General features: G+C 43.0%; 1 pseudogene; it reads left to right on the forward strand.

Annotated features, from left to right (window-relative positions):
• Positions 1-8383: 8383 nt before the first annotated feature.
• On the forward strand, positions 8384-9845 carry LOC710669 (dimethyladenosine transferase 2, mitochondrial-like; annotated as a pseudogene).
• The last annotated feature ends 2567 nt before the right edge of the window (positions 9846-12412 follow it).

Genomic DNA, 12412 nt, shown 5'->3' on the forward strand with positions numbered 1-12412 from the left:
CCGACCATGTGTCCATCCTCCTCTCCTCTAGCCCCCTTAAGACAGCGTTTTCTGCAGAGCTTCCCCAGGAACCCCTTGGGCTAATGTGAGCTCCAGGCCCTCTGCTCCAAATTCAGCTGAGAGCCATACTTTTACCTGTTTTGCATGTGCAGATTCCCTAAGATTTTGTTTGAGCGAAGTGCTTTTCTTACGCTGTTCTTCCACTGCTATAAATATCTGAGACTGGATAATTTATAAAGAAAAGAGGTTGATTTGGATCACAGTTCTGCAGGCTGCACAGGAAGCATGGCATCTGCTTGGCTTCTGGGGAGGCCTCAGGAAGCCTGCAGTCACGGCAGAAGGTGAACGGGGAGCCAGCAGGTCACAGGCAAGAGAGGGAGCAAGGGTGGGCGGAGATGCCATATACTTTTAAACACCCAGATCTTGCGAGAACTCGCTCCCTATTGTGAGGACAGCACCAAAGGAAGAGCACTAAACCAGTTATGAGAAATCCGCCCCCATAATCCAATCACCTCTCACCAAGACCCACCTCCAACATTAGGGATTACAATTCAGCGTGAGATTTAGCAGGGACAACGTACAAACTATATCAGCACTCCGCAGTAAAACAGTGTCACCATTATGACCACCATCACCACCACCACCACCATCACCTTGTATATCAAAGCCAATGCCTTAGAGAAAACGCCTCCAAATCGCTTCCCTTAAAAGTACTTGTGCTTCTCCATATACACCTATATAACACATCTGCATGTTGTGCACATGTACCCTAGAACTTAAAGTATATTAAAAAAAAAAAAAAAAGAAAAGCAACTCCTCACTTGTTCAAGTTTTGTTATGAAATTGCAGCAATTCAGTAACAGCTTCAGGCTGTACTCGGAATTCTAGTTCTCCTGCTGCTGTTCCTACCACATCTGCATCGACTTTTCCACTGAAGTCTTGAACCCCTCAAAGCCATCCATGAGGACTGGAATAAACTTCTTCCAAACTCCAAAAAAAAAAAACAGTACCTGTGCTTCTCTCCCCACCTCGTTATCAAAATTAGCTAGTCACAGACAATTTACAAATTTTACCACCTTTTTGCCGTTTTTCTGGACCAACTTAGTCGGTAATAATGGCCTCCACTCAGAGGCCAATTTATGGTGAAACTACTGAAGCTTCAGTGCTCTTTGACCTCTTTTCTATGTATTTACATAACCACGTTTTTGTAGAATTTGCAAAAGTAAGGTATTTTAACTGTATTCAGTTAAGGCCATTTGTATAAGATGGTGTTGGAGAGGCCAGTGGCATGTTGAGGATCTAGATGGGGGGCAGGTGAATTAAGGACAAACAAGGGACAGATGAGTTTAATGGTGTACATAGAGGTGGCTTGCAGTCACTTGTGTGTCTAGCTGAGGCATTGATGGATGTTGGAATAGTGTCAGAATGGCTTCCAGGAGGCTTCTGTGACCCCTTGTGCCCCCAGCTAGCAGCATGACAGGAAGGTATAAGGCCAGCCAGTCGCAGAAGAACCCCACTTCCGGATGTTCACTTCCATGTTACCCACTCCCCTGAGTGTGGCGGGGCCTAGAGCCCCCTGCCTACTGAATAGTCGTGGGATGTCATTTCTGTGATTAGGTCTCTTGCCAACACTCCCTCTTGCTGACGTTCTGATGAATCCAGCTGTTGTGCCTTAAGATGCTTTCTAGAGAGGCTCACATAGAGAGTCACATTTTATTTTATGGTGATCATGCGAAGTGGAATGTATCAGATTTCTGTGCTTGTTGGCACAATCCTATATATATATATATGATTATATATTATATATACTAGATATAAAATATATATACTATATAGATTATAGGATATATAGTAGAGAATATATATATATATAGTATAGGAAAAAATATATATATGGGTTTTTTTTTTAACAGTCTTGCTGTGTCATCCAGGCTGGAGCACAGTAGCACTATCTCAGCTCACTGTAACCTCCACTTTCCGGGTTCAAATGATTCTTGTGCCACAGCCTCCCGAGTAACTGGGGTTACAGGCATGTGCCACCATGCCTGACTGCATTTTTGTATTTTAAGTAGAGATGTTGGCTAGGCTGGTCTCGAACTCTGGCCTCAAGTGATTGGCCTGCTGCCTGCCTCGGCCTCCCAAAGTGCTGGGATTACAGGTGTGAGCCACCATGTCTGGCCCCATACTACACTTTTTTTTTTTTTTTTTTTTTTTTTTTTTTTTTTTTGAGACGGAGTCTTGCTCTGTAGCCCGGGCTGGAGTGCAGTGGCCGGATCTCAGCTCACTGCAAGCTCCGCCTCCCGGGTTCACGCCATTCTCCTGCCTCAGCCTCCGGAGTAGCTGGGACTACAGGCGCCCGCCACCGCGCCCGGCTAGTTTTTTTTTTGTATTTTTAGTAGAGACGGGGTTTCACGGTGTTAGCCAGGATGGCCCGATCTCCTGACCTCGTGATCCGCCCGTCTGGGCCTCCCAAAGCGCTGGGATTACAGGCGTGAGCCACCGCGCCCGGCCTCATACTACATTTTTTAACAACTGACATACAAAGGAGACTTCATAAAGGTCTTCCAAAATTTTTCTACAAAAATGTAAAGGAAAATGTAGCATAGAGACATGTCATGCAATTAATTTAAAAATTATGTTTAATACGTTTTGTGATGTTTGTGGTATATGTCAGTCTTTAAATGTTTAAACTTTGTTATTTTTTTATTCTAAATAAATACTTCTTCCATCTAATTTTTACTGGAAATTTTGTGAACTTTTTCTAAAAGAAGTCTTGATCCCCTGCCACTCCCTGATCACCTACAACCAGAAAAGCTTCAGGCTCTGTAGAGTCTGGATCTGCTTTTAAAAACAAACAAACAAACAAACAAAAACCTGGTCTTATCTTTGTTTAAAACTTTGATGAGGGCTAGGCACGGTGGCTCACGCCTGTAATCCCAGCATTTTGGGAGCCTGAGGCAGGCGATTCACCTGAGGTTAGGAGTTCAAACCAGCCTGGCCAAAATGGTGAAACCCCATCTCGACTAAAAATACAAAAATAATTAGTCAGGCGTATTGGCACATGCCTGCAGTCCAACCTACTCAGGAGACTGAGGCAGGAGAATTGCTTGAACTCAGGAGGCGGAGGTTGCAGTGAGCCGAGATCGCGCCACTGCACTCCAGCCTGGGAGACAGAGCGAGACTCCATCTCAGAAAAAAAAAAAACAAAAAACAACAACAACAACAACAACAAAAAAAAACAAAAAAAAAAAACCCACACAGAAAAGAAAAACAAAAACAAAACAAAACAACAACAAAAAGAAAACTGGCCAGGTGCGGTGGCTCACGCCTGTAATACCAGCACTTTGGGAGGCCAAGGCAGACGGATCACCTGAGGTCAGGAGTTTGCGACCAGCCTGACCAACACGGAGAAACCCTGTCTCTACTAAAAATACAAAATTAGCAGGGCGTGGTGGCGCATGCCTGTAATCCTAGCTATTGGGGAGGCTGAGGCAGGAGAATCACTTGAACCTGGGAGGCAGAGGTTGCAATGAGCCAAGATCTTGCCATTGAACTCCAGCCTGGGCAACGAGTGAAACTACATCTAAAAAAAAACAAAAAAACAACAACTTTGATTGAGAAATGCAAATCAGAACCACAATGAGATACCATCTCACACCAGTCAGAATGCCTATTATTAAAAAGTCAAAAAGCAACAGATGCTGACAAGTTTGTGGAGAAAATGTAGCCTTTTACATTGTTGTTGAGAGTGTAAATTACTTTAACCATTGTTAAAGGCAGTGTGGCTATTCCTCAAAGACCTAGAGACACAAATACCATTCAACCCAGCAATCTCATTACTGGATATATACCCAAAGGAATATAAATAATTCTATCATAAAGACACAGGCACACATATGCTCATTGCAACACTATTCACAATAGCAAAGACATGGAATCAACCTAAATGCCCGTCAATGACAGACTGGATAAAGAAAATGTGGTACATATACACCGTGGAATACTATGCAACCATAAAAAGGAACAAGATTATGTCCTTTGCAAATACATGGATGGAGCTGAAGGTCATTATTCTTGCTAAATTAACAGGAACAGAAAACCAAATACTGCGTGTTCTCACTTATAGGTGGGAGCTAAGTGATGAGAACACATGGACACGTGGTGGGGAAAAACACATGCTGGGGCTTGACAGAAGGTGGGGAGTGGGGAGGAGGGAGAGGATCAGGAAGAACAGCTAATGAGCTGGGTGCGGTGGCTCACACCTCTAATCCCAGCACTTTGGGAGACCGAGGTGGGCAGATCACTTGCGGTCAGGAGTTCGAGACCAGCCTGGCCAACATGGCGAAACCCCATCTCTACTAAAAATACACACAAAAAAATTAGCTGGGTGTGGTGGTGCATGCCTATAATCCCAGCTACGAGGGAGGCTAAGGCAAGAGAATCGTGTGAGCCTGGGAGGCAGAGGTTGCAGTGAGCCAAGATCGTGCCACTGCACTCCAGCCTGGGTGACAGAGCAAAACTCTGTCTCACATATATATGTGTGTGTGTGTATGTGTGTATACATATACACACACATATATACACATACATATATACACACACACATATATATTCGCACATGTATATACACATACATATATACACACACACACATATATACACATACATATATATACACACACATATATAATTTATCATGAGTGCTGAGTTTTCTGGCACTCCCTTAAATTTGACACCCAAGCCAAGTGCCTTGCTCACCTCACCAGAGTCCTAGCCCTGCTTGCTGGAGGTGGCTGAAAAGTAACCTAAGATACATTTTCTTCCTAAGTAGCCAGCCCTTGGGTTAAAGTTGAATTTAGTGTGGTATAAAAAAATTTTTTAAATAGCTGTAATTGTATGTGACTTTTATGCACAGACTCTCATTGAAAGGTTATCCAAAAACTAGTAATAGAGTTCACTTTGAGGGAGGGAAAATGGAAAGATAGGAAAGAAGCTTATCTTAGACACTTACCTCAGAAACGTTTTATTTTTTTTTTGAGACAGATTCTTACCCTGTCACCCAGGCTGGAATGCAATGGCAAGATCTCAGCTCACTGCAACCTCTGCCTCCTGGGTTCAAATCATTCTCCTGCCTCAGCTTCCCGAGTAGCTGGGATTACAGGTGCCTGCTACCATGCCCAGCTAAATTTTGTATTGTTAGTAGAGACAGGGTTTCACCTTGTTGGCCAGGCTAGTTTGATCTCCTGACCTCGTGATCCGCCCACCTCAGCCTCTTAAAGTGCTGGGATTACAGGCATGAGCCACCGTGCCCAACCGGAAATGTATTTTAAACCTTTTTTTTTTCTTTTTCTTTTCTTTTCTTTTCTTTTTTTTTTTTTCTTTTCTTTTTTTTTTTGAGACATATATATATATATATATATATATATATATATGAAACAGGGTTTTGCTCTGTCACCCAGGCTGGAGTGCAGTGGTGCGATCATGGCTCACTGCAGCCTTGAATTCCTGGGCTCAAACAATCCTCCACCTCAGCATCCCAAGTAGCTGGGACTACAGGCATGCCCCACCATGCCCAGGTATGTAAAATACATAGTGTAGGCCGGGCACTGTGGCTCACACCTGTAATCCCAGCACTTTGGGAGCCCGAGGCGGGCAGATCATGAGGTCAGGAGATGGAGACCAGCCTGGCCAACATGGCGAAATCCTGTCTCTACTGAAATACAAAAAATTAGCCAGGCATGGTGGCACGTGCCTGTAGTCCCAGCTACTTGGGAGGCTAAGGTAAAGGGTTGCTTGAACCCGGGAGGTGGAGGTTGCAGTGAGCTGAGATCATGCCACCACACTCCAGCCTGGTGACAGAGCAAGACTCTGTCTCAAAATAAAACAAACAAAAAAAACCCCTCCAAAGAAACCCCATATATATGTGTGTGTGTGTGTGCATATGTGTATATGTGTGTGTGTATATGTGTGTGTATATATATGTATATACGTGTGTGTATATATATGTATATATACGTGTGTGTGTATATATAGTGTAGCTGATGATATATGTATTGTGGAAAATATAAAGCTCTGGATATCATAAGTACTCATTAGATATGAACCGACTGACTAGTTTTTTTATGTTAACATGTAGATGTTTATTACTTTTGTTTTTTAACAAATTAATATCTTTAAAATATCTGAGTTTTAATTTCTAACAGAGTACGCATTAGTAGATATAACCCAAATAAACTGATGGTCTTGGGATCCTTAACAACTTTGAAGAGTGAAAAGAAATCCTTAGAACAAAATGTTTGCAACGCTGCCTTACGGCATTTGGTATGGAAGCTTTTCCACGTGGAACAGCGTAAGTATACAATGGGTCTTCAAAAAGCTCATGAAAAATGCGTATTATTTTAAAACTATGCATGGATTTCCTTTTTTTTTTTTTTTTTTTGCACCAAATAAACTTGTACTAACTTGTTGTAGCATGTCTGAACAGGATCTAGGTTGAGGCTGTAAGAAGGATGAGACACCAGTTTGAAAAGACCCCTCTATCAGAGAAACATGAATCCTGCTAAAATTGAAGCAAGAAGAAACATCAAACTTATGGTGAAGTTTGGGTGGAAGACTGGTGAAATCACCGATGCTTTACAAAAAGTTTATAGGCACGATGCCCAAAGAAATCAGCAGTTTGCAAATGGATAACTCATTTTTTAAAATTCTTTTTTATTATTATTATACTTTAAGTTCTAGGGTACATGTGCACAGCGTGCAGGTTTGTTTACATACCGATTGACTAATTTTTTCCCCAGACTCCCCTCCTCTACTTTCTCTCTGTTCCAGTGCCCCCTTTCCAATGGGATTAAGTAACGTGCACCGGGTCTGCTGCTGAGACAGCATGCAGTGGGCCCTGAGTGTGCCGTTTGGAAGGGCTGGGGCATGGAAGAGCCAAGCCCCAAGGTCATGGGACATTTGAACCTAGGACGTCAGAAGATACCAACAGGTGTTTTGATGTGAGTTTTCCTCTGGACCATCACACTGTTGTACTCTTGTGTTTGCGCTCACCCGTGATCAGTAGTCATGGCACTGTGAGGTCAGGACAGTAAACAGCAGCCCGTGGTTCTGTGTGGGGTGAGGGGCTGGCACCCTGGCAGGAGGCGTTTGTGATCCCAGGCAAGTCCTGACTGTGTCTGGCTGGCTGCTGCTGCAGGACCTTTCACCGTGTTTACCTTTGCTCTGCTCCCCAGCGGACGACGTTTGACGTCGCATTTCCAAACAGACCTCTACTTTGACCTCATGCAGCGTGACGGGGAATAGACAACAGAATTGTAAGGCAAACACCTGTTTGTAAATAAGGAGAAACCCAACCACCTGGGTCAAAATGAATGAGCCCAAACCTAAAATAAATCAGAGTAGGGCCAAGAGGGTTCCTTTATAAAGGAAAAATAAAACTTAGAGCCTGTTTTCCGTAAGCGTGTGCTTTCCGTAGCACCTTCAGCACTGTGATAAATGTAGGGTGTTCTTGTGAGGAGATTTTAAGTATGTGAAAGTTAATTTATTCCTGCAATCTTCCCATATCCAAACCTTAACAGATCAGTTCTCACAAAGTTTAAATCATCACACTATATATGTAATCATTTTTTCACTACTATGATGGCTAAAATTCCTCAACACAGATTGTTTGCTACAAACTGGCATGGGATGTGTTTTAATACTGCTTGCTTTGTGTGTATCAGTAAAGCTTAAAAACGATGAAGATTTGTAACTTTTCCTTTTCCCAAATGTAAAGCTTTCCACAAAAACTACAAAAAAATCCATTAGTTTCTCTACATGGTAGTCAGTCTTTATAAAACAGTCGCCAAGCCTTGCCTCCTGGTGTTCACACCTCTCCCATAGCCCATGTCACCAACAGGAGGCTGCACAAGTGGTAATGTGTAACGTCCAAGGCTGAGTCACAAAAGAGCTGAGCACTCCCCCAACCCTCCCCTGCTTTGAGGAAGCTGGCCGCCATGTTGTGAGAACACTCAAGCAGCCCTTCAGAGCAACCAGCATCAATTTGCCAGCCATGTGAGTTAACCTCCTTGGAAGCAGATTTAAGACTCTGATGGCTGTAGCCCTGGCTGACAGGTTCATTGCAACCTCATGAGAAACTGAGCCAGAACCACCCTAATAAAACATTCCCCAATTCCCTAACCCTCAGAAGCTGTACAATTGTAAATATTTACTGTTGCTAAAGACATACTAAGTTTGAGGTAATCTGTTACACAGCCGTAGATAATTAACATACTCTGTGTACATAAATATCTATAAATGCTTAGGAAGGATCTAGAAAGATGCACATGGGGAATGTGGTGAACTTGGAAGAGGTGGAATAGTAGCAAAGAAATAATACTTTTGTCTGTATTGCTTTAATTTTTCCTCCAAGTGCATATATGTATGTTTCAATTATATAATTAAAAATAAATTTAGGGATTCACTATAGTAGCGACCCTGGGTAATCCTTGGAGAGGGCCTGAGAGACAAGGACATGTGGATCCCAGTGGCCGGGCTTCCTCCTTGGCTGAGGCTCTCCGCCTTGGCGGGCGCTGGTCACTTTTGCATTTGAGGGTCTGGAGCCGCGACGGGAAAGCACTTGCCGGCGAGGAACCGCCGTGGCCTGTCTGACTCCTCTCCGCAGCTGTGGCCCAATCTGGATTTCAGGAACACGCCAAGGAAGATGTCTAAGTCCAGCTTAGACTTTAAGCGTTACGTAACAAATCGGAGATTGGCTGAGACCCTGGCGCTGCCCACTGTGGGCAGTGACAAATGTCGCCAATCGTATAGAGAAAACAAAACAGACCTCCACACCTATTGCTGCAGTGCAATCCGGGTCCTGGAATCCTGACTCAGGCATTACTTGAAGTTGATGCCAAAGCGGTTGCCCTTGAAAGTGACAAAACTTTTATTGCACATTTGGAGTCCTTAGGAAAAAATCTGGATGGAAAACTACAAGTGAGTCACTGTGACTTCTTTAAAATAGATCCTAGAAGTGGTGGAGTAATAAAACCACCTGCTATGGCTTCTCAAGGGCTGTTTCAGAATTTGGGAATAGAAGCAGTTCCTTGGACAGCAGGCATCCCTTGAAAAGTAACTGGAATGTTCCCAAGTAGAGGTGAAGAAAGGGCATTTTGGAAACCTGCATATGACTTGTATTCCTGTACTTCTATATATAAATTTGGACGAATAGAATGAAATATCTTTATTGGTGAAAAAGAATTCCAGAAACTAACAGCAGATACCCGAAATCCAGACTTGTATCATGTATGAAGTGTTATCTGGCACGCAGCTTGTGAGATTAAGGTTCTGCACATGGAGCCTTGGTCATCATTTGATGTGTACACCCGAAATGGGCGGCTGGAAAACCCAAAGCATAGGGAATTATTAGAACTATTACAACACAATCTGTATCTTATTCGAATGACTCCTTGTGGAAATTTATTTACCAAGAACTTAACACTTATTCACTATAATATATTTTTTCACATGTTAAAGCACTGTTTTGTGAGGCGCAGTGCCAATGTAATAGACCACTTACGTTCACTGACTCCACTTGATGCAATGGATATATTGCCGCAAATAGGAAAAAAGGAAGAAGAGAAAATAACTAACGTGTACCCTCAAAACTTCAAAAAACTTTTTGAAACTATAGAGTGTTCCAAAGATTGTGCTTATAAATGGCTATATGATGAAACCCTGGAAGATACGTAGCACCTACACTGTTGTTTTTGGTGGAGCAGTTTATTTGGAAACTATGACATGAAAACCAAATTTGAAAGCTCATATCCTTTCAGCAGAAGATAACTGTTCTTGTTTTGCACATGCCAGGCAGATCATTTAGTTGATATCATTGGCATATTGGATGAAATAGTGGCTGCTATTTTATTCACAATCGAATAAAATGAAAACTTCAATTAATTGTGGATTTGATCAGATTGAATTCGTTTTGTTTCAGATTCCTATTTAAATATTTCACTTTCACTGTTGCTGATTTTTGCATCTTCTTGAGGAGCAAGAGTCTGTTTATTATTAAGCTTAGAAAGTAAACAAAACCTGATTTACTGATTTGTTTTGCATTTCAGTTGGTTGAAATGTATTGTCAAGTACTGTACAATGAAATTGTTTAAATTTTAATATGATTTAAACATTTTTAGAAATTAAAATATTTTAAATAAAAATAAATAAATAAATTTGAAGCCAAAGCTTGGAAGCAACGAAGATGTCCTTCAGTAGGTGCATCAATAAACTGTAGTATATCTAGACAGTGGAATATTATTCAGCAGTAAAGAGGAACACACTGTCAAGCCACAAAAAGACAGGGAGAAAACTGAAGTGCATATGACTCAGTGAAAGAAGCTTGAAAAGACTGTATACTGTATGATTCTCACTATGACATTCTGGAAAAGGCGAAACTTGGAGATAGGAAGAGCAGTGGGTGCCATGGTTTAGGGGAGAGAGGGATGAGTAGGCAGAGCACAGAGGTTTGAGGGCAGTGAAACTATTCTGCATGCCACTGTAATGGTGGATGCATAACATTATTAAAACCGGTAGAATGGGCCGGGCGCGGTGGCTCACGCCTGTAATCTCAGCACTTTGGGAGACCGAGGGGGGCAGATTATGAGGTCAAGAGATCGACACCATCCTGGCTAACACGGTGAAACCCCGTCTCTACTAAAAATACAAAAAAATTAGCCGGGCGAGGTGGCGGGTGCCTGTAGTCCCAGCTGCTTGGAAGGCTGAGGCAGGAGAATGGCGTGAACCCGGGAGGCAGAGCCTGCAGTGAGCCGAGTTAGTGCTACTGCACTCCAGCCCGGGCGACAGAGCAAGACTCCGTCTCAAAAAAAAAGAAAAGAAAAACCCTGTAGAATGTGCAACACCAAGACTAAGCCTTAATGTAAACGATGGACTTTAGTTTAAAATAATGTATCCAGGCCGGGCGCGGTGGCTCAAGCCTGTAATCCCAGCACTTTGGGAGGCCGGGGCGGGTGGATCACAAGGTCAGGAGATCGAGACTATCCTGGCTAACACGGTGAAACCCCGTCTCTACTAAAAATACAAAAAACTAGCCGGGCGTGGTGGCGGGCGCCTGTAGTCTCAGCTACTTGGGAGGCTGAGGCGGGAGAATGGCGGGAACCCGGGAGGCGGAGCTTGCAGTGAGCCGAGATCACGCCACTGCACTCCAGCCTGGGAGACACAGCGAGACTCCGTCTCAAAAAAAATAAAATAAAATAAAATAAAATAATGTATCCAGCTAGAAGAGCACATTTTAATGTTCCCAACACAAAGAAATGATGAATGTTTTAGGTGATGGACAGCTTAATTACCTTGATTTGATCACTACACATCGTATACATGAATTGAAATATCACACTGTACCGCATAAATATGTACAATTGTGTTTCAACTAAAAATAGTAATAAGGCTAGCCACAATGGTTCATCCCTGTAGTCCTAGCACTTCGGGAGGCTGAGGCAAGAGGACTGCCTTGAGGCCAAGAGTTCAAGACCAGTCTGACCAATATAGTGATACCCTCGTCTCTATTAAAAAAAATTTTAAGCAAAAAGTTAATTAAATTTAAAAATATATGATACAAAAGAATGTATCAATGTCTCATCACCTGAAACAAATACATTACATTCATGTTCATTGTTAACAGAGCAAACAATGAGCTTGGGTTGCCGAGGGGTGTATGGGAAAGCTTCCGCTCAGTTTGTCTGTAAACCTAAAACTGCTCCAAAGATAAAACATATTAATTATTTTTAAAATAAAATAAAATTATAAGATGACTAAAGACAAACAGACAAACATAGATATCACATCTAATTTGCCATTCAGGGCTTGCTGGAATAGCAACTTTTCTGAGCAAGGTGGGAAGGCTGATTCATTTGTCACCCTTATTTCTGCCCCCACCTTTTTTTTTTTTTCAGCCAGCAGATGGGATAAAATTTTAAAAACCTTGACTTTGGAATAAAGAACATTCTAAAACCTGGGTCCCTTACAAGCATGTATTGTTAGAAACAGGCCCCAAAAAGCCAAACACAAGTTGAGAATGGGCTCCCATGATGTGCTGAGAGGCTCTGGGGAGCCAACAGATCTGGAAGAACTCAGCCGTGAACCTCACTGCATGGATCTAGGCCACAAGAGAGGCAGCTCGCACTGGAGCCACTGCCCCTGGCCTGGCAAGTCAACTCCTTCGCCCAGAGGCCTAGTGCGCCCAGACAGCTCCTGGGACCCGCGCGTGCCCACTTTCTGGGTCAGGTTCTTAACACGCGGGGGTGAGCAGAGAGATGAACAGGACTGTCCAGGGTCTGGGGAAGGGGGCAGACTGGAGAGGTGCTGGGTGGCACCAGGCTGGGCAGTGATGAAGGCTGAGTCTGGTCCCGGGAGACGG

The sequence above is a fragment of the Macaca mulatta genome, chromosome 4, assembly GCF_049350105.2.
Source record: "Macaca mulatta isolate MMU2019108-1 chromosome 4, T2T-MMU8v2.0, whole genome shotgun sequence".
Classification (NCBI taxonomy): Eukaryota; Metazoa; Chordata; class Mammalia; order Primates; family Cercopithecidae; genus Macaca; species Macaca mulatta.